The sequence below is a fragment of the Magnolia sinica genome, chromosome 14 (genome assembly GCF_029962835.1).
Source record: "Magnolia sinica isolate HGM2019 chromosome 14, MsV1, whole genome shotgun sequence".
Classification (NCBI taxonomy): domain Eukaryota; kingdom Viridiplantae; phylum Streptophyta; class Magnoliopsida; order Magnoliales; family Magnoliaceae; genus Magnolia; species Magnolia sinica.
The window spans coordinates 12954768-12981350 of NC_080586.1; the positions used below are offsets into that span (position 1 = coordinate 12954768).

The 26583-nt window shown below is 39.4% G+C and overlaps 1 non-coding gene across 1 annotated transcript; it reads right to left on the bottom strand.

Annotated features, from left to right (window-relative positions):
* Window positions 1–21021: 21021 nt before the first annotated feature.
* Window positions 21022–21128, bottom strand: LOC131226530 (small nucleolar RNA R71). The gene has a single exon (XR_009161905.1). It is a non-coding gene; the product is annotated as a small nucleolar RNA R71 (small nucleolar RNA).
* Between the last annotated feature and the right edge of the window lie 5455 nt (window positions 21129–26583).

Here is a 26583-nt window from a genome sequence, read left to right on the forward strand (position 1 = left end):
ATTGAATTGCAATAATTAATTAAGTGCAATTAACCAAATGTAATCATGCTAATTTCAAGTCGACAAAGTGCAATATGTAGATTATTTACAATTTTGTTATTTCCACTTAATTAAAAATAGCCATCTTGGAATAAATTCATAACCGCATCCAATTACACAACCCAAAAATCATTATTCGCATGCACAAGCAAGAAATTATAAGATCACCTACATACAGCTGCATTAGTACTGATACAAACAATACATAGTGCAGCGCAAGCGCCACCTTCAGCTGTTCCTTATTTTTATACAAGCAAAGGGACTACTACTCATCCAAGGAAGCTTCAATCCATGGATGTTTATACAAGTTGCAGATTTGGATTACCATGTGAAGTTGAATTTCCTAGCTGGTTTCGGAGGACCGATGTCGCTGGGCACCTTGGCAGCATGGGTGGAGTCCATGGGTTCGTTTCTAGGTGGACCTTGTGGCCCACCATGAGCAGGAGGTTGAACTTGACTGGGAGACCTTCCTTTGGGCTGTAGGTACTCAAGTAATGCAAATGCTTCTATTCCCACCTTCTTGAGGTCAGCTGGGGGTGCCATTCAAAAGAATGAGATTAGTACTACAAACTAATCAATAAGCTTTGTTTTTTGGGCACAAGGACTCTTGAGAGTAGTCCTCATTTATATAGAAACCTCCAACATTCCTAGGGCTTTGGTAAACCTACATGCACCTCTACTCGCAGATACATAGGACGTGTGAGATATCTGAGCCGTGCATCAGGTAGGCCCCATCGAAGGTGAGCTGGCCAAAATATTAGGCTGGTGAACTCTTTACTGGGCCGTGCATGCGCAAAGATGATGGGCGGTTTAAAGTTGTTTTAAATCTACACTGGACAGATGTATGGCCCACCTGATGAGTGGACCAGATTGATTTTACAGCCAGGTGATACATGCATGGGGCCCAACTCATCTTTCTAATGTTCTTTCTGGCTTTGGAGGGGGCAAGATTCCAACATCACATGACCGAGGGGATCTGATCCTACGAATAGTTAGGAAAATATCTCTCGGACAGGAATCGACAATAACACCTGTTTTACCCAGTTGCGTGAATCACCCGAGCTTTGTGCAGCCCATTATGTTTTCATACGTGAATCCTCTCCGTCCGTCAGGTCTGATACGTTATTTGAACCGTACATACAAAATTTAATTCCCATAGAAAGCTATGATGGACCACACAAATGGGGACAATGTAAAACTGCTCCTAAAAACCTCTAAGTTTACATGGTATGGCCTGCCTGATATTTGGATCAGTCTGATTTTTGTAGTTTCACTTCATCCTTTTGAATTATACCTGATTAATGGATTTGATTAAAGATATACATCCTGGTGGCTATACACAAGCCTATGGTCGGCAAACCGGTCCCATTGTAATCCTTTACTGTTGCACAAAAGAGTTGTAAATGTCCTTGAGTTTTTAATCTAGCTCGTAGAATCAAGGATAGAACCTGATGGACGGATTGGATTTTACATATATAATGCGGTAGGGTCCACAAGCTTGGGGGTTTTATGTGCTGCCTAAAATAGGTGTTAGAGAGGATCTCTCTCCCTCTTTCTCTCTCTCTCTCTCTCTCTCTCTCATGAAAGTGCTTTTGTTTCTTCTTAAGGGAACAAATGGCCTAGGTGGGCCCAGTCCGGGCCATGTCCGCCAGGCTTTTGCCAGAGCCTCGAAGCCATTTGAGGGACAGGCGCCTGAGTTTTGAGCGTGATAACTAGTTGGGCTTGACTTGGGCTCTCATCTGGTCAAAAGGATGAATAATTAGAATTGGCCTGGCCCCAGCAGTTTAATGGACTGATTATTTTCACGGTGGGCCCAGAACTGACGAATTGGCTACTCCCCCTGCCACCAGCCCGGTGGCTGGTGGTCGGTGCTCTGTGGGCCCCACCATGATGTGTGTTTCATCCAATCCGTTCATTCATTTTTAAAGATCATTTTAGGGGTTGATCCCAAAAATGAGATGGATAGAAATCTCAGGTGGATCACACCACAGGAAAGCAATAGTAATTGGACATCCACCATTAAAATCCTCCTAAGGCCCACTATACTTTTTATTTGACATCTAATCTGTTTATTAGGTCATACAGATCCAGATGAAGGTTTTTTTTTTTTTTTTTTTTTTGTTTTTTTAAAAAAAGATCAGCTTGATCTAAAACTTTTATGGCCCTCAAAAAGTTTTTCATGGTCAACGTTCATTCAACATTGTTTCTTGTAATGTGGTCGGCTTGATATTGTGATATAACTCATTTTCTGTCTTATACCATAAAATGATCTTAAAAAATAGATGGACGGCATAGATGAAAAACATATATCATGGTGGGGCCCACAGAGCACCGACCACCAGCCATTGGCTGGTTGCGGGGAAGTAGCCAATCCCTTTCCCCTATAACCCCTAAGATGGCATAATGACAAACGGCCCCCACGATTAAAAGGCAACGTCTTTCTCTAACGTGGTAGAAAATCTTTGCTTTTTACTAGTGGGGAGCCCTTACCGTTCGGACGCGATTGCGTCCTACCCCCGTCCGGGCAGGGATCTCTGGGGCCCACCATGATGTAAGTGTTTTATCCACACCGTTCATCGCTTTTCTCAGATCCATTTAAGATATGAGACAAAAATTGAAGCACATCCACTGCTACACTTGACCATATAAAAGGAAGCTGCAGTGATAATGACACTCACCGTTGAAAACTTTTTAAGGACCACCGTAATGTTATTTTTACCATCCAACCTATTAATAAGGTTATTCAGACGTGGATGAAGTGAAAACACAAATATCAACTTGATCCGAAACTTTTCCAGCTCCCAAGAATTTTTTAATGGTGGACATTAAATTCCTACTTTGTGGTCCAATTAGGCCCTCTACCTGCCTCATTTTTTGGCCCATAAATTACAATGACCTGAGAAAAACGATTAATGGCGTGGATAAAACACTTAAATCACGGTGGGTCCCACAGAGCCCTGCCCGGACGGATTACTGTCCGGGCGGGGGTAGGACGCAATCCGCGTCCCTTACCGTTCGCAGCTGGAGACCGGCGGGTATAAGACGCAAGCCGCCTTCGAACCAGATATAGGGTTTAATGTGATCTAGATCCAGATCTTAATTGGATCACAGCACGTAAAATAGTGAGATTGAACGCCCACCGTTAAAAACTTCTGGCAAGCCCAGTAAGTTTTAGTACCAAGCTGATATTTGTGTTTTTCCTTTCATCTAGGTCTGAGTAACGGGTCAAGTCCACAAATAAACATTAAGGTGGACCCTAGGAAGGTTTAAACTGTAGGCGTTACTTTCTCCATTACTCCTGTAGTGTGGTTCCATTGGATCTTTAGATCTGCCTCATGTTTGAGCCCTTGCCTTAAAATGAACTGGTGAAACCGATAGACGGCGTGGATACAACACATACATTACAGTAGCCCCACAGAGCTTGCCGCTGCAGGCAATCGGACTCTTAACTAGGGTTACAGGCATTGGCTTGTGGATTGCCTTTCCCCAGTCGGATGATGACGTAGCATCGCTTAGATCAGCACATCTATGGTCGAACTTGACGATATTCCCTTAACGTGACTTAACGTGCCCACTAGCTCGAGCGAAGACCACTTGTGGAAAGTGGAGAATGGTTAGATGAGCAGGAATTTTCAGCTGAGAAATGATAGCCCCATAGGGAGAGATTGAAGTAATTATTCGCAGAACGTGTGCCAATCTGTCACGCATAGTCCTGATCTAGACCATTCATCTGGTCAGATTACCACCGGAGCATGTCCCCCAGACCCGACATGAGGCTTATCCAATGACTTGTGAGAATGAGGAAAATGAGCATTTAGGAAGTAAATGATCATCAGTGGTTTGATTTTGATATAGATGTAATCGTCTTGAATCTTGTGAAAGAGAATGGTCACAGTGCTGATACATTATGAGTGGCATAGATCCTTTACACATGCTCCAATATGGCACACGTTATTTACTTATGTCTTCACTCGCGCGAATTGCCTCAGCACTTCCAACACATAAATATCAGAGACCACACTTTTAATACATTGACCATTTAATAATATATATGGGACCCATTCACATAAAATACAGTATCCTCCATCGTAGCCTTTGAACTGTATGGTTGGGTCTTCAGTTCTGATAAGTGGAGGTTGAGCCCATGGCTTGGTAATTCAGACCATTGATCCGTTGAATCCTGTTGTGGTTGGAACCCTGCCTCAAAATCCCATGCTGGAAGACCATGGCCTTCCAATCTCTTCTTGAATGTCTGTTTATAGGCCATAAACCAAAACTTTCGGATTGTTGCATTGATAAAATTTTAGTCATGGTCCAGCCGAGATAGCAAGGAAGAAGCCAATGGTTTTGATGGCCAAGCCGTAGGTGACACTTCCAATCTAGCTAGGCCTTAGACAACTCTGCTTGGCCAATTGACAGTCCTACCTGGGGTGGCAATGAGTTGGGGCAACCCACGGATCAACTGGCCCAATCCGCTTTGGAGGTTGATTTATATACCCAGCTTGATGAGTGGTGGGTCAGGCCCAAGTTATAAAATCTACCTTTTAAATAAATAGGTCTGGTTTGTGCACTCACCAGTGTCTTCAATCCCACACCAACCTCAAGGTAATAGATGGACACCTGACAGATGCACGCTTTTATGTTTGTATTAATTGGACATACTTTCAGCCTATATCTCATTTTTTAAACCTGAGCTTCATCTTACCGTGTCACAAAGTTCGTCAAAACCAACTCAATTATAATTAAATTAGTTGGGCCAGGTTAGGACTGAGCCTCTCTCTGTTCATTAATTCAAAATTCAGGGTCTTGGAAAAAAAAAAAAAAAAAAAAACCCCACCTAATTTGTTAAAAATAATTAAATAAATAAAGAAGAAAAAAAAAAGGTTAGAACTGAGCTTGCTGAATTTTAGGGTTTGCTTGGAGTAGATGATGAAATGGTATGAAATTGCATTAGATGGAATTAACACTATTATTGTACAATTATTTCATGTCTAAAAATACCATAGTATTTTGGTCATCCAATCTCATATTTGAGATCAAATTCTTCTTTTAGAAAAAAGTATTATATTAAGTGAAACTTGTGTTTAATTAGTAGATTATGGTAAAAGACCAGATTTTTCAATTGTTGCCAATCACATGCACATATATGCAACTTAAATGTCAGGTGTAAATGGCACATATAGATGAACAACATGGATAAAACACTTCCATCAATGTAGGGTTAGAGGCATGATAGACTTTGAAATTTATCACAAACTTCATAACATTTACTGTTGGGGCTGGATGATATGATACTTAGATTAATAAATTCCTTCTTGTCCTTTTCAAATGCTGGATGGAATTTATATGGGACCAAACACAATTCTATACCACCTAATCTATGTTCCAAATAGGTCCTCAGCGCGTGAGGGTGAGCCTAGACATTGCGTTGGGCTGGAATTCTTGGTCAGTTCAGTGAATGTATCAAGCTCAAGCTGACAGTACTATACCAACTTATTTTCACCAGTAAGGGCACGTAACTATACCAATAATGGAGATGCTACGCCACCCAACCAATAGGACATGTTCCTCGGTCCCACCAACAATCCAAGATTTGGTACATGAATGAGAGAGAGAGAGAGAGAGAGAGAGAGAGAGATTCATTGTACATCCATCTATCCCTCTATCTTACCTTATCATTAACTAAGGGTTGGATCAAAACAGAACATTTTCCATTTGAACATGACACATGGGGCACACTAGGTATGATTCGTGAATTTTCCAACCATCTCCTTTGCTTGCTCACTTACTTTTGGGTCTCATGGAAGCATGCAAAGCATAATCAAGTAAAGTAATCACAATTACACAAACAAATTCAATAAGAAGACAATTTAAATTTTACATGAAAAACTCTAGCGAGAAAAAACCACAGTATAAAGCGACGAGTAATGCACTGTGACAACAATATTGCAACAGATGAGTTAGGCTTAGTAGGACCTAATTTTTCTTGTGGTGCGGTCCACTTGAGATTTGGATCTGCCTCATTTTTGGGTTCATATCCTAAAATGAGCTAGAGAAATAGATAGACAGTTAGAAAAATGTGTTGGAAATATCAAAAAATAAAATAAAATAAAATAAATTATTTTCTTTCACTAGGCTGAATCATGTAAAATATACGCTGTCCTTGAAGCGTGATTCGCCCCCTTATCAAATTGTTGATGGGTTACAAGCGAATTGCTTCCATGATAAGACAAGCATATTTGGATCCTGCGTTTAACAATCATGAAGGGTCTGCGTATGAACAATTTCAACATACCAGATCTTTTAGCAGAATCAAAATGAGGATGTGTTAATAATATTTTACAATGGAGATATAATCCTTAGGATCTAATAGATGAGGGGAGAAGTGAGTTTGAGATGATGAAATTTGGACCGGAATGGTCCAGTTTATATAGGCACCAGGGAGTGGACCGTTTGTAGGTGACCATCAATGGTTCAGAACGTTTGAAAAACGTTTCTAACCGTTGATCGTTAATTTCAGCCGTTTCTAGTGTCGGATTAAAAGATCTGACTATTAGATCACCATGGTCCGTCCGTTTTCGGACCATTGTAGCTTTCAAGGCTGCTAGCCGTTTACCTAGGCTCATATTAGACCACTCGTACCGTAATCGCACCGTCTAGTGTAAGGTCACGAGGGAGCGACCCCTCTACCTCACTACAACCACACTGCCCACGCATACGCTATGCCCAGGCGTTACAATCTCCAAAAGTCTAAGTAAGAATATTACACAAACATCATCATATAAATTAACCACAATTTTTTTCTTTTCATTTCCGAGTGGGACAAGCACACGCCGCATTTTTCGATTTGAAAATCTCAAAAAGCATTTTGGCAATAAAATCCTGAAATTTTTATTATTTTTTTCAAAAAACCACAAATCTGAACATGGACAGCGTGGATGAAATACATACATAATGGTTGGGCCACGTAGCACCGACTGGGCACTGGATGGTTTACTGCCGAATCCGAGTCTCGGTCTCTGCCCTTGCATGTGATTTCACGTGCCCACTAACTCGGGGGAGACCACCTGTGGAAAGTGGAGAATAGATAGATGAGAAGGAATTTTCTCAAGAGAAATGATGGCCGGATACGTGTCCAGAGACACTGAAGTGGTTATTCGCAGAATACATGTGAATCTGCAACGGTAGTCCTGATCTGGGCCATTCATCTAGTCAGAGTACCACTTGGGGCATGCCCACACACCAGACATCAGGCAGATCTACTGACCCGTGACAATAAGGAAAATGAACTATTAGGAAGTAAATGATCAATGGTTTGATTTCGAAATAGATGTAATCATCTTGATTCTTTTGAAAGAGTGTCGTCGAAGTACTGCCACCGTATGAATGACACAGATCTTTCTGTTTTTTTTTTTAAAACACATACACTCACGCCGTAGTGAGATTTCACCACATATGGATACTCGAACCCTTAACCTGGTATTGAAACTCCTGAGAGTCTACCACCGGATCAAGAGTAAGGATCCAGAATGACACAGGTCCTTTACACATGCTCCAATATCGCACATGTTACTTATGTTTTCACTCGCGCAACTTGCCTCAGCACTTCCGTCCACATAAATACGTCCGTCACGAAAAGTATCATTTACTACAGTTTTAATACATTGGCCATCTGATTATACATAGATATGGGACCCATTCACATGAAATACAGTATCCTTCATCCAAGCCTTCAAACTGTATGCTGGGGTCATCAGTTCTGATAAGTGGATTCCTTGGGTTGATAATTCAGACCATTGATCTGTTGAATCCTATCATGGATGGAACCATGCCTCAAAAACTCCAATACTGGAAGATCATCATTGCAACCTCTTCTCAAATGTCTATTTATAGGCCATAATCAAAACGGGTTACACAGGAGTAGGGCTATTGGTGGTATAGGCCTCCACCCTGTTAATACAAAATTTTGAATGCTCATGGCCCGGACGGTTCAATCTAGGCTGACCATGAGTTGGGCCTAACCCATTGGTCAAATGGCCCAATTTGCTTTTGAGGTTGATTTATATACCCAGCTTCATCTGTGGTGGGCCAGGCTCTAGTTATAAAATATGCTTGGGAACTCGCCCAACGACTTGACCCGATCCCACAACAACCTCAGAATAAATAGATGGACAGCTGCATGTGTTTGTTTGTTTGTTTGTTTTTTTTTTTTTTATAACATTTGTATTAATTGGACCTACTTTTGCTCTTCATCCCATTTTTAAAACCTGAGTCGGTCAAAACTAACTCAATTATAAGTAAATTGCTTGAGAAAGGTTAGGTCTGGGCTTGTTGAATTTTAAGTGTGTGCGACGGTGAGCCTCGGAATGATGGGCTACGCGTTGAGTTGGGCTGGAATTCTTGCCCAGTTTACTAATTGGATCAGGCTCGAGCTGACACTTACTAAACCCACCGTCACTCATAAGGGCACACGTAACTAAATCGATGGTGGAGTTGCTACCCCACCCAACCCAAAAGAGATGGAAAATAGGACATGTTCCTTGGCCCCACCAACAATCCTAGAAAGGGTACATGAGAGAGAGAGAGAGAGAGAGAGAGAGATTCATCTCAGAGAGAGAGAGAGAGAGAGAGAGATTCATCTCAAATCCATCAATCCGTTCATCTTACTTTATCATCAACCAACGGTTGGATCAAAACGGAACATGTTCGATTTAATCATGATATATATGATGCCAAAATCTTCCAACCACCTCCTTAGCCTAGCTAAGCCACATATACCCTCTAAAATGATTGTAATATATATTCAACCACCAAAAGCTATGCATTCAAAAAGCTTCATTCAGAAGTAGGGCCCCTGAAAATCCCTATTTAAGTGGATGGCCACCCTTACATTCTTGTGTACCAAAACAAAACTCTTACCTCAGTTTCCTCATCAGCCTCTCTCTCCCTCTACCAATTGAAATGGCACCCCAACCAGACCTTGCCAAGATTGGGAGGGAAGCATTTGATCTGCTTGAAGGGCATCTGACGACAAAAAGAAGGCCCACTCTTCCAGTTAAACCCCGCAGTATCCAGTCCTGCGTTTACACAGTGGCCCAGGCACCCCCCAACAGAGAAACCTTACAATACAGTGAGCACATCTACCAGGTGCGCATGCCTACCAAGGAAGTACTTCACAAGCTATTTTAATTCCCTCACCTTGCACGGAATGAAGACTCTCTTATTAGGTAGAATCCTTTACTTGTACAAATACTATATGTACCCACTTCTTTGTGGATACCAGTCCTTGTGCTTGTATAGCATTATGTAAGCATATGTAAATGATATTACCAGTTTCCTGTGTAACCTCTCTCTCTCTCTCTCTCTCTCTCTCTCTCTCTCTCTCTCTCTCTCTCTCTTTGGTCAGGCTGTAGCTAGAAGGGCTGCACTAAAAAAATTGAGTGCTGACTCATCTTGCTCACATGTGGCACTGGTGTACAGCTAACCGGACAATCCAAACTGTGGGTCCCATGGAGGATGGAAACTCCAAAACCGAACTGACCAAGCAATCCTAATTATCCAATTAACGGTTATCAATGGATGGTTGAAAGTAATAGTGAGTGCTCCAAATTGAAAGGTAAAATTCAGATAGTCGAGTCAGCGCAATTTGTTTCGGTCTGCTCTACGGTTGAGTAAAAGATTTGGAGAGTTTAGTTTGCCTTGCAATTACGCATTTCCAGGTGTTTGAAGAGTCCCCAGTCCCCACCATTTAAATTGAAAGGCAGAGATCATAAGAAAAAAAATAAAATGTAAAAGTAGGAAATGGTACTTAATTGCTTCATGATTAAGCGCCCTCACTAGCCTAGAAGAAAAAAGATGATTGAAACTGCGCTTGATAAGTGAGCGTTTATACAATATATTATCCCCAAAAAAAAAAAAGGAAAAAGAAGAAGACTTTAAATGCTAAGAAAAACAAAAAAGTAAGTGTTTGGAGGATTTATTGATTTGAATTGCAATAATTACTATAATAAAGAGCAAATAACAAATTTGTGATTTCTTTCCTCAGCATTCATGTGAAGAGGCTGTGCCCCAAATTGTATTTATGTTACCCCTATCCATGGTAAGGCCCAACAGTTGAACCGTCCAGATTCTTTCCTAGGAGTCTCAGCTTTATGGATATTGAGTATTTGCAACTAACTTTGGATATGGGCTTTTTCCGTACCACACGCAAGGTTGCTTTGATGAAAACGATTCGAGCCCATTTCCCTGAATGATACAGATGATCTACAATGATGACCTTTAGGATACAACCACTGGACGACAAACGATCGTCGTCTCAAGATACTACGGTAGTTGGAGCTCAAACAAAAAACAAAAAAAAAAAAAATAATAATAATAATTAAAAATTAAACGTATAATCGAACAGCGGTGTAATATGTAGAAGCAAAAAAAAGCGACAGCCACAAAAGAAAATTTCTTTCTTATAGATTTATGATATTCTTAGGATTTTCAAAATAAAAAATAAAAATTTATAGAAAACCATGTGAACATGTGGAAGCTACGTGGCACTAAGGTAGCTGCCAACATGTAAAAATGATCACCATAATGTTGCTCAAACGTAAAACGAGAATTCAAATTTCTCGCACAAGAATCAATAAATACAAATAATAATAATAATAATAAAATGAATTATGTAGAAAAGTCCAAGCCCGACTTCATTGTTCACAAATTTCAAGTGCAGGGTTGTGAAGTAGTAATAACTCGGGGAGACCGAGGTCGAATCTATAGGGAATGGGCAACATGATTTAGAACTAATTTAAGTCTAACGTGTTGGTCTGGGTTTTTAATCCGACAATTTAACAAAGTTTTTTTTAAAAAAAAAACTATGCATCCAAGAATCCATTCATAGCAATCTCAATATTCGATTTATTGATTCAATGGATAACTCAATTGTAATCGAAGTCATATCCTATCTAATCGGAATATGATTCGGTTAAGCCATTCATAAACATCAAGAGGAATATGACTTCAGTTGAATGATTTTCCCATGAAGCAATCATACATCAATCGCAAGGAGCGTCTAAAGCACTCATAGGTAACAATAGATCAATCAATTATACATATTGATTATTTCTCTAATTTAGTCTAAACAATTATTAAATCAAAGCATTCATTATACTCGGAGTACACAACAAATCCAGACATAAACAACTTAAAGACTTTAAAATAAATCCAAATCAAATCAATTTAATATCATAATTCCAAATAAAGTTATTGAATCTAATCAACTAAATACTGAAATTAACTACAATCTTCACCCCTTAGCCTTAGCTAAGAGATTAGTTAGTCATAGCTAACTCAAAAACAAACGAAAAACTAAAAGATCTACTAGAACCATGAAAAAATCGAAGTAGAATAATATTGTCGGCACTCCCTTAAAGCCTTCTCTTCATCTCCAAACCCTAGAAGATGATTTGGAACGTCCTAGGGACTTTAATTTATAGTTTTGAAAATCTAACTTTATCATCACCTCGAAAAAATCACAAATCGAATTTGAATTTATGCAGTCACACGCGCCTTCGATGACAGCGAAGTCCCCTCGACGTCATTGAAGAATGTGTCTAGCAACTAACTTGAAAAATTCATGAATTTCTCGTTAGAATCGAAGTTGCCGTAAATGACTGGAAACTGTCTTCAATGGTATCGAATGGTTGTTTCTACAGTTTTCAAGAATTTGTCTTTCTGGCCCTGAAATTTCAGAATCTGACTTTTCTAACCCTAAATTTTCAGAATTCATTTTCCTTGGTTTCTTCATCTTAAGTCTTTGATTTTGTTGCTTCCTCACTTGGTTTTCTTAGATCTTTGGTAATTGAATTCTTCAATATTGTCGTGCATAAATTCAATTCTTCATTACCTTCTTTTGAGCTCTAAATCCATCTTTTTAAGCACATATTCATCTTATGGTTCCGGATCACCTCGCATAACGAAAATATATATAATTAAATCAAATTAATACTTAAATTTCAGGAAAACTAATGTAATTAAAGGGTGAAATATGCAATATTTTGAGTCTCAACACACACACCCAACTAACATTTTGCTAATCCCGAGAAAAACATGCGAAAGATATTTTAAAAACAAATAAATAATTTCCATAAGTTCAAGCAGTTCTAAAAACAATCTAGATTATAGAAGTTTAAAATACATTAATGTTGAGTATTGCTTTCTCCTAAACTATAACACTTGGTAAATTTCCTAATTAAATTCAAAACATTAATTTTATAATTAGAAAAATTCTAAATATTGAGTTCCATTAGTGCATAGTGAAGTCTAAACTTATCACAACCAAAGGTTCAGTTGTCTACTTTCATGATAACATTGATAATCTAAAGAACATTTAGGATAACCAAAACTTGTCTTACAGTTTCAACATTATACTCATCCAGCTTTTGATTTTTCTATTGACAGCTTTCACATTATTTCCACTTTTCTTTTTTCTTCTTCTTTACAATCCTTTCATGTAACTTTAATAGGTAGCCATTTTCGACGACAACTATCATTTTAGTTGGGTATTACTTTCTTTATCAATTTTTTTTTTCAATTCTTATTTGAACACGATGGACAAATTCCCTAAGTTTAGTTCCTATTGTTCTTAATAATTACCAAGTTAACAAATTCAGTAACAAACTTAAACTTTAATGTGTTTGCCACATGAGATGTGAAATCATGACTCAATCAATTTTTAAAACTTCAAATTAAAATATTAAAAACTATAAATTGAAGTTTGAAATCTATTAAATAACTAGAATCTAAGAGTCAATAATCTTCAACATTAAGTATCTTATCATTCTAATCTTAGAATTATCTTTAAAATTACTTAAATTCACATAAAATTCTAAAAAATTTGAAAAAAAATTATCGCTTAAAAAATTAACAAATTCTATACAAATCTGAAGAATTTCCAAGGAAACCTACACCCAACCTAAATTCTACATTTTTCTCAATGTATAAACATATGCAATAAGAACAATATTGAGAGCAATGAAAATAAATTAAGAACAGTAGATGAACAGTACCTAGAAGGTGACAAACAAATAAATAAGTGCAAACTTCCTATCAAAAGATGTATCAGCAACTAAACTAAATTAAGTAAAGCAAACTAATCCTAAGAAAGCAATAAATTTCTAATCCTAATTACCAATCATCTAGAGGCATCGGTTCTTCCTCTAGCAAGTATCTCAACATATTCCTCCGTAAGCTTTTTAACAAGATCATCTAGAAACCTACTTTAGAGTAAGTTTGGATGTCCTAGATCATCATCGTCTAAAGAATTCTATGCACCTCATCAAAGATTTCCTTATGATTGTCATGAGGTGTCCAAAGAATATATAATTCACTTATAACAAAAAGATTTTCAATATTAGTATGCCATGGTGAATAAGAGACTACTATTAATTGTAAATTAGAGAAACTTTCTTTAGCTAGCCAGTGTAGTTTCAACACATTCTGAAGTTTCAAACTTAGTTTAAATTCTAGCTCCTCCTCACATAATGGTAAACATTTTGAATTGGTGGAAGGAGGCACTTTAGCATAGAATTATTCCTAATCAATGTCAACTATCGAGGTACAATCTTACAAGGAGTCTACTATGTCTTTAATCATATTATCATTAGAATCCTCAAAGTATGCCAAACAAACTTCCAGAAAGTCAGGATATTTATTAACAGGGGCACATTCTCCACATTAAAATCAAGCATTTCATGTAGGTGCAGTGGATCAACATCATTATGTTTGAAAATTCTCTATGCCTCTCGATCATTAACCGGTACCTTAATTGAGATTGACTTTTGAAAAAATTAAATCATAAGCTCTTGAGCATATTCTAACTCATCATTCTCAAATTCAATATACTCAACAAGCGAGGTGGGATCATTTTCCTTGCAATGAATTTTTAGATTGGATTGAGGTTGGGCTAGGCAAGCCACTTTCTCATCAATGAGGTGTGACTGAATTCTTTGAATGGATGATTCAAACATCTCTAATGATGTTCTAATGTCTTCCAATGTTTGTATAGTATTCTTTGGGTTGTTTTTTGTTAACTCTTGGGTTGTTTTTGGTTAACTCTCATATATAAGTATGAGACTCAAGGGAATATTTATTAGAATCCATAGTTGGTTCACCTCTCCAGTTTAAATTCTAATGGTTCCAATAATTAAAATCATACGGGTCATATGTGAGAGTATTTGATGGTTGTTGGTAAGCGTTAACATCTATATAATAATCATGCATTGTCTTCTTAATCGGTGGATGATAATTGTTCTCCGTCACATAATCACATAATGATTTCTTAACCAGTAGATCATCATATCCCGCTCAGTTATCAATTGTGGTTCTAGTAAATTTACAAGACATAGGTTGTTTCTTAACATAATAAGCTAATAGCCCGTTAAGTACTAATCTCTCATCTCTTAAAAGTTTATTAGAGTATTCATGTTTCCACTCTGGCATGAATATAATAAAACCCTAATAATAAAAAATTCTACAAAAAAATACTACAGCAATAAGAAAAGCAAGTACAAGGAATAAGGAAGGATGTTTCCAGAAGAGAGGAACCAGAATGAAAGTCCTATAAAATAGAAACAATAAACAATAATAGTAATATTAGGGGGGAAAAAAAAGAAGTTAAACCCTAAAAACAAAATTATGAAAATTAGAAAATCCTAAAAATCATATATTAGAAATTTTTTTAAAATTAGAAAAATCTAATCTGAAATAAAAATCATACATAGAAAATCAAAACCTATTTATGTTCAACACCACTCCCTGGTAACGATGCCAAAAACTTGTTCACGAACCCCAAGTGCAGGGTTGCAAAGTACTAATAACTCGGTGAGACCTATTTTATTTGATGTCTTAAATCTAATCAAATTCTGCGCAAATTTTTTCACAAAAATGCGAAAGTAGGGGATTTATTTCCGATTTTGTTTATAATTCTTTCAAAAACTATAACTATAACTATATATATATATATATATATATATATAGGTGTAAATGAGATTGGAAGGTATTCTAAGGGATTTTAAGGCTTTCTAAAAGGGTTCTAGGGTTTCTAAAAGGATGGAGCAATGGAGAGATTTGAGATTGCTCAAGTCTGGTAAGTCCTTCCTCTTTGTAATTTCTACTTTCATAGTGAAGATCCATCACTTTATGTCATGGTTTTTTCTCAAAAGAGTTTTCCACATTAAATCTTTGTGTTCTCTTGTGTTTTATTGGTGCTCTTGGATTGATATCCTAAATCCATCTCTATGTGATTCCGCAGTCCAAAACCCAACAAGTGGTATCAAAGCAATCGTTGGGGCACAGATCTGGATTTGCTAGATTAACATCACTAGGAAATGCCAAATTTAATATTAAGAAGTACTCAGGCAAAAATAATTTTGAATTATGGAAGATCAAGATGATTAGTCTATTAACCAAGTAAGGCGAAGTTAAGCCTTTTGAGGAGCGAAAATCGACTATGAATGACAAAGATTGGAATACTCTTGACATGAATGCTTTAACTTCCATCCGTTTATGTCTCACAGATAAGGTTTCTACAATGTTTTAAGGGGCGAAGTTAGAGGATATATATGCAAACAAATCCTCTAAAAATCGCCTACACTTGAAGCTATAGTGGTACACCTTTAAGATCGTAGAGGGTGGAGATCTTGAGGCCTACATCAGCAACTGGATATGGAGGAAGTGATCAAAGATAAAGAACAAGCATGTATGTTGTTGAATTATCTTCCGGCATTGTATGAGTCATTTCAGGACACAATGTGTACAACAAATAAAATCCTGAATGTCAACACCGTTATCTCAGCCCTTCAGGGGAAGGCCATGGGAAAGCTAAACGACGGTATGGGGATATCTTCTGATGTACTGATTACGAGGGGCAGTAATACTGATTGAGGTACAGGATCCTCAAAACCTATATCCAAATCCAAGGGCAAAAGCAAAGGAAAACTAAAATGCTAGAACCGGAGGACGCCTAGACACATGAAAAGGGATTGCACCAATCCTAAAGCGAAGAAAGAAAACTCAGATGCTTCTTCCAAAGAGGTCAATGTTGTCACATCTGATGAGGAGACAAGTGGTGGTGATGTTCTGTCTGTGTCCATGATTGGTCACTTACATGACAATCATAAAGATGAATGGATCCTTGACACAGGAGCATCATATCACATGATTCCTCATCGGAGTTAGTTCACCAGTTATAGGGAATGCGATGGTGGACAAGTCTTTATGGGCAATGACAATGCCTATAATGTTGTGGCTATTGGTACAGTGAGCATCAAGATATTTAATGGGATTAAGCATATTTTGACTGATGTCAGGCACGTTCTTGATATGAAGAAAAGTCTGATTTCTCTCGGTGCACTAGAGGCTATAGGGTGTAAGTTCATTGGTATTGATGGTGTCCTTAAAGTTTCAAAATGGGCACTCCTGGTTATGAGAGTGCAAAGGCACGGAAACCTTTACAGGTTAATCGGGAACACTTCAGTAGGTGGAATGACAGCAGTTGTTGTAGATTCCACGTCTGTACATGTGTGGTGTGCTTGTCTAGGCCACATGAGCGAGCGGGGCATGAAGGTACTATCTGATCATTGTTTGATTCCAGCTTTTAAGAATTTTGATTTACATATATGCAAGCATTGTATATATGGTAAACAATGTATATTATCTTTTAAATCTAGAAAACATGTATGTAAGAGAGTGCTTGATTATGTGCACTCTGACATATGGGGGCCATCGCCAGAGGTTTCCATTGGGGAGTCGTCATGGTTTATTTCATTTATTGACGACTACTCCAGGAAAGTTTGGGTTTACTTCATGAAACATAAATCCGAAGTTTTCACCATATTCAAACAATGGAAGACAATGATGGAAAAACAGTCAGAGTGAAAAATAAATGTTTTAAGGACTAACAATGGTGGAGAATTTAATTCCACTGATTATAATGAATATTGCAAAGATGAAGGGAACATTAGGCACAACACAATGCGCCACACGCCCGAACAAAATGGTATAGCTGAGTGGATGAATCAGACTCTCGTGGAAAGGGCTTGATGCATGTTAAGTAATGCTGCGTTGGGCAATTATTATATACGGACTGAGGCCGTTAACATGGCTTGCTACTTAGTGAACCGATCCACATCTACAACAATTGAATGTAAAATCTCAGAGGAAGTATGGAGTACTGTTCATATGATAGATTACTCAGATTTGTGCATATTTGATTATGAGGCTTACTCTCATGTACCGTCAGTTGAGAGAGATAAGTTAAACCTTATATCCAAAAAGTACATCTTTGTTGGTTATATATTGGTGTGAAAGGTTACAGGTTATTTGACAAGATCACATGCAAGGTCATCACTAGCCGTGACGTTAGGTTTGATGAAAGCTCCTGTTGAGGGTCAAATATTGCATATCAGACCCATTCATTGCATGGATTTACAAGCATGACACCGTTTAATAGCCTAATTTAATTGAATTTGTGATGCAGGGCGTCTTCATGAGCTTGGACTGGGAAAGGACACTAAAAAGCATGGATTTACCGATCCGATGACACTAAAGCAGGGGACAGACTCCAGAAGACCAAGAGCGACGAAATTATATACCAGGGGTCCGCAGAAATCGAGGAATCGAAGCTCAAGTGGCCTGAAAAGTGTCCAAAATGCAAGATCATAGGGTTTCCACCATCTGATCAGTTCGAAACTTCACACGTGGCTTGAGGACCATAAATAAACCGTACACGTAAAATTTCAGCCCCTGGATCACTATGAAAGTGGCCCAACGGACAGATCAGCCACTTAAATCCTTAAGTGGGGCCCACCTGATATCTGGATATTCTCCATTCTTGGTCTCAACAGTTTAAATGAGCTGACAAAACTGATGGACGGAACGGATCTCTCATTAACATCTCTGTGGGGCCCCGCCGGGGATGAATGTGCATAGCAGTCACGTGCACCGGCCGTGCACCCGAGCATTCAAAGTCGGTCAGCAGGCGCTGACCGACTCAAACTCAGATTTTTTTCAAAATTACGCAGCAACGTGACGCTGCCGACCGTGGGTTTTACTTGTGGGCCACATACATCATGTATAGCACCAATCGGAACCGTCCATTGTGCGCGTAGGTGGGGTATTTACCTCACCAAGGCGGCCTTTTGAGACCATGTAACATGTTACAGAATCCTAACCGTTAAAGACAGGATGAACGGCGGAGTGGAAGGTATTGTGGGCCACATGGAATTTAGTCCAAAAGTAGTGCTTCCCACCCGATTTTTCGAGTAGAATGCAGTGGACGGATCAGATTTTTCAAAAAGACCGTAACGTGGGGCCCACCATCGTCACAGCGTCAATGACGCTGCCCTGTTTTCGCGTCCGGGAAATCCGGAATTTGCGGCCGATTGTGGGCCACTGCCTGTGATCGGATTGGTGATCCAAACCGTTCAGATGATGACCAAGCCAGGAATAACCCTAGCCATGAAGTCGGTTTTGAGATTACCAGACGGAGAGCCACCCAACCTGAGGCCAAACGCAACTCCTCTTGCGTTGCTACGCACGTTGCTGCGTCGCTGGCTGCGAAGCTTTCCGCAGCCGAATCCCTTCAGGACTCCACATCAGCACACGTGAAGGGTTTTCTTGGGCTCCGACGAGAATGCTATAAAAAGAAGAGAGGGAGAAAGAGTAAAGGAGGAAAAAACGGGAAGCTTTTGAGACGGGGAGAGAGCTAGGCCGAGGAAAACGTTGGAGCATCTGCTGCTGTGCACGGTCAGGGAGACGACGAGGAAGGAGTGGACGAGCTAGGGAGAGAGAAAGAGGAGCAGAAGTTTGGTGGCTTGGGTTTGGGTTTTGAACGTGAGGAAGAAAAGGAAGAAGAAAAGTGGCTGAGTTGGTACTGTGCTATATTTATTTTCTTTCATTTTAAATTGTTTAAGAGATTCATCCACATCATGCCAATGTGTGGCTGAACCTCTTAGCTGGGGCTAAGAGGTGAAGCTTGTGGTCTGATGGGAGAAACTTTACTGGTGCCTATTGTTTAGATGGACTGATATTGATTTTTGTTCAAATTAAAAAAGAGTACTTTCAGTTATTTTTAAGGGTTTGTTGTGACTGAAATTACAACGGATCTGCGATGATTTTGAGTATTTCTTTCTTCTTTTTGATGCTCATGACGTCAGGAAACCCTGTTGTTCACCATAGTCCCCTGGGCATGGTAGGATGACAGTACCCTTCCTGATCTTCATACATTGTTGAATGGTTGGTAATTAGTTTAATCTTGTTGTTTACTTTGTCTCCTGGGCATGGTTAGATGATGGAATCCATTCTAATTCATACACCTTTCATCTCTTGAAACCTATATCAATGGCAGTTCAGGAAATTTTCATAATTTGGGATCCTGGCATACGATCTCCCTGATCTCTACAAGTGGATCCTCTGAATCCCCAGTTCCCTTCCTTTGAATTACTTAAGTTTTAGATAATTATTCCACAAATTATTCCCTAAGTTTTATTTGATTTAGATCGCATCTTAGTCTAGTTCTAGTTCTGCTTGATTTCAGATAACGTACAGGTATCAGTCCCTGTGGATTCGACCTCGGTCTTACCGAGTTTATTACTACATCACAACCCTGCACTTGGGGTGTGAACAAGTTTTTGGCGCCGTTGCCGGGGACTGACGGTTACGTTTTTCTGAAATTAATTAGTTTTAGAATTAGGTTAGGATTAGGATTTTACTTACTTTAGGATAGAAGTTTTTATTTTATTTTATTCTATTTTTAGAACTTAACCTGTTTTCCTGTTTTGTAGAAGCCTGACATAAGTTCTAAATTGGTAATTCCTTCCTAATCTCTCTCTCCTTCTACCTTTTTAGAATTAAGGTGTAAATTTTAGAATTTTTCTAATTCTAGGAAATAGTTTATTTTTAGAATTTAAGTTATTTCTTTCCCTTTTTAGAAATTAACTTTCTATTTTTGTTTCATCTTAGTAACTTTCTAATTCTAACACTTTTAGAATCTAATTTTGTTTCCTAATTTATTTTTAGAATATTTGTTTAGAAACTAACCTTCTTATTTTATAGGCCTTTAAGATAGAAATTTCTAATTTGGTAAGCTCTTTCCCTACTCCCTATCTTTCAGTTCTCTTTTAATAATCTACTTTCTAGTTTAGATCTTGCCTAATTTATTTTAGAAATCTCCACTTTCTTTTAAAAAATCCTTCTTTTAGAAATTGATTTACTGTTATTTTTCTTTTTAGAATCTAACTTATTTTTGTGTTATTTTGCAGGTCCTTAACTTAGGGGCATCAATTTGGTAATTTCTTTCCAACTCCCTCTCTCTTTTTCCTTTTTAGATTTCCTTTTCCTTTCTTAGGATTAGACTTTGAATTTGATTGAGGGCTGCGAGTGTTTCATGCCCAAGTGGGCCCGTGACAACACTTGACGTCTCTTGACCGAAGGAGGATTAGTTGAGGGGTTGACTATCCATCGCAGGATTAGACACCGCTCGAAATCCCCTGAGTTAAGTGAAGTTATGGCTGAAGACCAACCTCCTCTACTCCCACCCAGGGTGGAGGATACCCAGGATGAAAATGAGGTGCAACAGGCACCCCGCCTCGTACTTTACGAGATTTTTACAACCGGCGGGAGTGAGTACGCCCTCATGCATGATTTTTCCCGAAAATACAGGACAAATGGACATCAAGCCAGAGTTATCCAACTCCTTCCCAAATTCCATGGACTTGAATCGAGAGTCCATATTTGCATTTGAAAGAGTTCGATGAAATTATAGCTACATTATGTTTTCCTAATGTATCCGAGGATACAATTAGTGAAACTCTTTCCTTTTTCCTTAAAAGAGAAAGCTAAGACGTGGTTACATTCAACTGCGTCCTAGATCCATTGGCACATGGAGCGACATGCGAGGGAATTCATAAAAAATTCTTCCCACATCATAAAACGATTACCCTCAGAAAAGCAATCATGAACTTTGCCCAAAAGGAAGATGAAACATTCTTTCAATGTTGGGAAAGGTTCAAAGATTTGGTCAGTTCATGCCCACAACACGGATTTGAAACGTGGCGCATTACAAATTTTTTCTATGATGGACTGACATCTTCCATGCGCCAAATGGTCGAGACAATGTGTAATGGAGAGTTCATTAATAAAGATATCGACGAGGTATGGGACTACTTCGACAGTTTGGCTGAAAAAACACAATCTTGGGACTATTACCCAAAGTCGAACACCACGTCTAGGCCGACTCAATTAAAGGAGAAAGGTGGATTATATCTCTTGAAAGAAGAGGATGATCTCAAGTGTAAAGTGACTACGCTCATAAGGAAAGTTGAGGCCATGGAAGGAAAGAAGGATAAGGTCAATGAAATTGTTTGCGGCATCTGTGATTGCAACATTCACACAACTGAAAACTGTCCTACAATACCTGCCTTTCAAGGAGTGTTGAATGAACAAGCCAATGCCGTAAATAACTATCAAAGACCTTTTACTGGACCTAACTCCAACACATACAATCCTGGCTGGAAAAATCATCCAAACTTTAGTTGGAGGAATGGACAAACGGCTACTCCTCCAGGTTTCTTCAATCAAAATCCAAATCAAGTGAAACCTCAAGAGGAACCGGTTCAAAATCCCATACAAGAGCTGGCTCAGGCAATGCGGGAAATTACAGATTTTATGCAAAAGATAGATTCTCGTATGACGGTTATAGAAAAGGGGATGCTTCCTGCACAACCTCTCCCCAACCCTAAACCGCAGTACGAGAATAATGATCCCAGCTCTTCAAATCAGATGGGACATGCTAAATCCATCACCACTCTTAGGAGTGGGAATATCATTGATAAAACTCTTCCGGTTAGGCCCGAAAAGCCTCAAGAACCGAAAGAGGACAACAATAATGAATCTAGTGAGGCCCCACAAAAATTAGAACCGGAACTTCTAGAGAAGCCAGTTGCTCCATTCCCCCAACGGTTGGTTCCACCAAAACCTCTCTCTAACTCTCAGGATATCCTGGAGGTGTTGAAACAGGTGAAAGTCAACATTCCTCTACTTGATGTCGTTAAACAGATACCTTCATATGCCAAATTCCTAAAAGACTTATGCACGACCAAGCGACGGAAAATTATTCAAAAGAAAATCTTCTTGACTGAGAAAGTGAGTGCCATCCTGAAGCAAGACGTGCCGCAGAAATTCAAGGATCCCGGTAGCCCAACCATATCATGTGTAATCGGGAACCATCGAATTGATCACGCACTTCTTGACTTAGGAGCGAGCGTCAATCTGATTCCCTACTCGGTATACAAACAGTTAGGTTTGGGTGAATTAAAACCCACCCTAACCACACTACAACTTGCTGATCGCTCTGTTCGTGTACCAAGAGGGATAATTGAGGATGTGTTGGTCCAAGTTGATAGATTTTACTACCCTGTAGACTTTATCATCCTGGACACCGAACCCATCAATAACCCGAGCACTCAGATTCCCGTCATTCTTGGTCGCCCATTCCTTGCCACGTCAAATGCAATTATCAATTGTAGGAATGGTATCATGACTATGTCTTTTGGAAATTTGACATTGGAGTCAAACATTTTTTTCAATAACGGCAGCAACTCAGAGGATGATGACGATTTCCATGACATTAACATGATTGACTCTTTCGTGGAAGATACGACACCGCTGACCTTATCCTCCGACCATCTAGAGACGTGCCTGGCCCACTCCTATGATTTTGATGATGACATGATTAGGGAGACGTGTGCCTTGCTTGATACTGCACTGGTACTTGAAGTTAACCGATGGAGGCCACAATTTGAAGAATTACCACAAACTGATGTAGTGCCTCTACCGTCTAACCTCAAGCCGCCGAAGCTTGACCTAAAACCTCTGCCTTCTGATTTGAAATATGCATATTTGGGTCAAGATGAGACATACCCGGTGGTGATCTCTGCTGACCTGAAGAAAGAACAGGAGAGTATGCTTATATCTACTCTCATTGAGCATAAAGGAGCCCTGGGATGGACGATAGCGGACCTCAAAGGAATCGATCCCTCGATTTGTACTCACCACATATATCTTGAGGATAATGCAAAACCCGCTCGGCAACCACAACGTAGACTAAATCCAAATATGAAGGAAGTGGTTAAGGCCGAGGTTCTTAAGCTATTGGATGTGGGTATTATATACCCTATATCTGATAGTCAATGGGTGAGTCCAATTCAAGTGGTTCCTAAGAAGTCCGGAATCACCATCGTAGCCAATGCTAATAATGAACTCGTGCCAACTAGAGTCACTACTGGTTGGAGAATGTGCATTGACTACAGGAAGTTGAATACCGTCACGAGGAAAGACCACTTCCCTTTACCATTCATTGATCAGATCCTGGAAAGGTTAGCTGGTCATTCCTATTACAGTTTCCTTGACGGGTATTCGGGCTACAACCAGATAGAGATAGCCCCTGAAGACCAGGAAAAGACCACATTTACATGTCCCTACGGCACCTTTGCCTATCGAAGGATGCCATTCGGACTATGTAATGCCCCTGCCACCTTTCAGCGATGTATGCTTAGTATCTTTTCTGATATGGTAGGGCAATATCTAGAGGTCTTCATGGACGACTTCTCGGTTTATGGTCCATCTTTCAGCAAGTGCTTGGAAAGTCTTAAATGTGTGCTGAAAAGATGTGAAGAAAAGAACCTGGTACTTAATTGGGAGAAGTGTCATTTCATGGTTCAGAAGGGAATTGTCCTTGGGCATATCATCTCGTCCAAAGGAATCGAGGTAGATAAGGCAAAAATCGATCTTATCTCTAACCTACCTCCACCCAAGAACATCAGAGACGTGCGATCCTTCTTAGGACACGCAGGATTTTACAGGAGATTCATAAAGGACTTTAGTCTTCTCTCTCGCCCTTTATGTAATCTTCTTCAAAAGGATGCTCCGTACGAGTGGACTGAGCAGTGCCAGGAAGCTTTCACCAAGCTTAAGGGCACGTTAACCACTGCACCTATCATGCACCACCCGACTGGAGCATTCCTTTTGAACTTATGTGCGACGCTTCTGATTATGCTCTTGGAGCGTTTCTAGGTCAGAGAAAAGATAAGAGGCCTTACGTCATTCATTACGTGAGTAAGACTTTAAATCCTGCTCAAGTGAACTACTCGACTACGAAAAAGGAACTCTTAGTCGTAGTATTCGCCTTGGACAAATTTAGGTCCTACTTGATCGGATCCAAGATCATTATCTACACAGATCATACGGCACTTAAGTATCTTCTTTCTAAGAATGATTCTAAGCCCCGCCTGATACGATGGATCCTTCTACTCCAAGAGTTTGATTTGAAGATTAAAGATAAAAAGGGAGTAGAGAACGTAGTGGCCGACCACCTTTCTTACCTTAATACCTCTGATTCCCTTGAGGTGACCCATATCAATGACATGTTCCCTGATGAACAACTGTTTAGAGTCTCCCATTCACCTTGGTTCGCTGATATTGCTAATTATCTTGCTACGGGTGCTATACCGCACAATGGACTGCGTAAGATAAGAAGAAATTTTTCATCGAGGTGCGCAACTTTTTCTTAGGATGATCCTTACTTATTTAAATATTGCCCGGACCAAATTCTAAGGAGATGTGTACCAGGCGATGAGCATCAGAGCGTCATCTCCTTCTGTCACTCTCAGGCTGTGGTGGTCACTTTTCCGCTAAAAGACTACGGCCAAGATTCTGCAGTGCGGCTTTTTCGGCCCACTATGTTCGGGGACACTCATGAGTTTTGCAAAGCTTGTGAGCGTTGTCGAAATTGGGAGCATTGTCCGTCGAAATATGATGCCCTTAAATCCCATCCTTATCATTGAAGCATTTGATTCTGGGGCATCGATTTCATGGGACCATTCCCCAATCGTTTGGAAATCAGATATTTTGCTCGCCGTGGATTATGTCACTAAATGGGTTGAAGCGATTCCGTGTCGAAAGAATGACTATCGCACGGTCATTAAATTCTTAAAAGAAAACATCCTTTCTCGATTCGTAACGCCTCGAGCCATCATTAGTGATGGGGGCTCACACTTTTGTAATAGACCATTCGAGAGCTTAATGAAGAAATACGGTATCTCTCATAAGGTAAGCACCCCATACCATCCAGACAAGTGGACAAGCCGAGATTTTCAATAGGGAGATTAAACACATTTTGGAGAAAACGGTTAACCTGCATCGTAAGGATTGGTCAATCCGATTAACCGATGCCTTATGGGCATACCGCATTGCCTTTAAAACCCCTATTGGAATGTCTCCCTTTAGACTCGCCTATGGCAAAGCTTGTCACTTGCTCGTGGAGTTGGAACATAAAGCGTCGTCGATCAAAAATCTTAATTTCAACTGACAACGCTGGCTCGCTACGCAAACTTCAATTGAATGAACTTGAAGAAATCCGGAATGATGCGTACGATAATTCGAGAATTTACAAGGACAAGATGAAAGCATTTCATGACCAACACATTTTGCGAAAATCATTCACGCCTGGTCAGAAGGTCCTTTTGTACAATTCTCGATTACATCTCTTCCCGGGTAAGCTTCGATCTCGTTGGACCGGCCCTTACATTGTTGTTACTGTTTTTCCTCATGGGGCCGTTGAGATAAGAGATCCCGACAATGGCAAGGAATTTAAAGTCAATGGCCATCGATTGAAACCATTTGTCGAGAAATTTGATTCAGAGGACATGTCCATGCCTCTGACTGATCCTGTTTACCAGGATTGATCTCCTAGTCTGATGGAGGTATAGGTAGGTTTCTGGTTTTCTTAGGTCTAGGGTAGTTGCTTTATTTGTCTGGCTAAAGACGGTAAACTTAGCGCTCCTGGGAGGCAACCCAGCTTTTCAACTTATTTCATTTTCCTAGCAAGTTCAATGTTTGTGGGTAACATTACTGCAAACCCTCACGAGACTACAACTCGTCTACTAGGGGTAACCTAGGGGTTTAAAGGCTTGTTGCATGCGCTAAATGCAATCGAGAGCACCTGCGAAAGTGGTATAGGTAGGATTTTATTTTTGTTAGTTTTGTGTTACTTTCTCTCTCGTGCTGACCGGATCCCATGCTGCGATTTCTTGGAAAGTCTCTCACGATTCATCATCCAGGTACTATCTTCCCTTCACTTTTTCTTTACTTTTGTTGTTCTAGGCGCATTCCATACTCATATCCTTTACATTGAGGACAATGTAGCTTTTAAGTTGGGGGTGGGAGATTAGGTTACCTAATCAGTATTATCTTGAGCAAAAATTGTGAAAATTTTTAAATTTTCTCTGGACTTTCTGGTGAATTCAAAGTAATTGGACGACCATATTTGATTTAGAATTACAGGATATGGAATGTTGGTGATTTACTGCTCTTGGATTCAGTTGCTCGTTAGATTTCACAGTTAAGTTTAATCCATGATTAGAAGTTGTAAACATTGATTGAGTCATGATTTCACATGTCACATCTCGTTTACACATTAAGATTTCAGTTGAAACTGAAGGG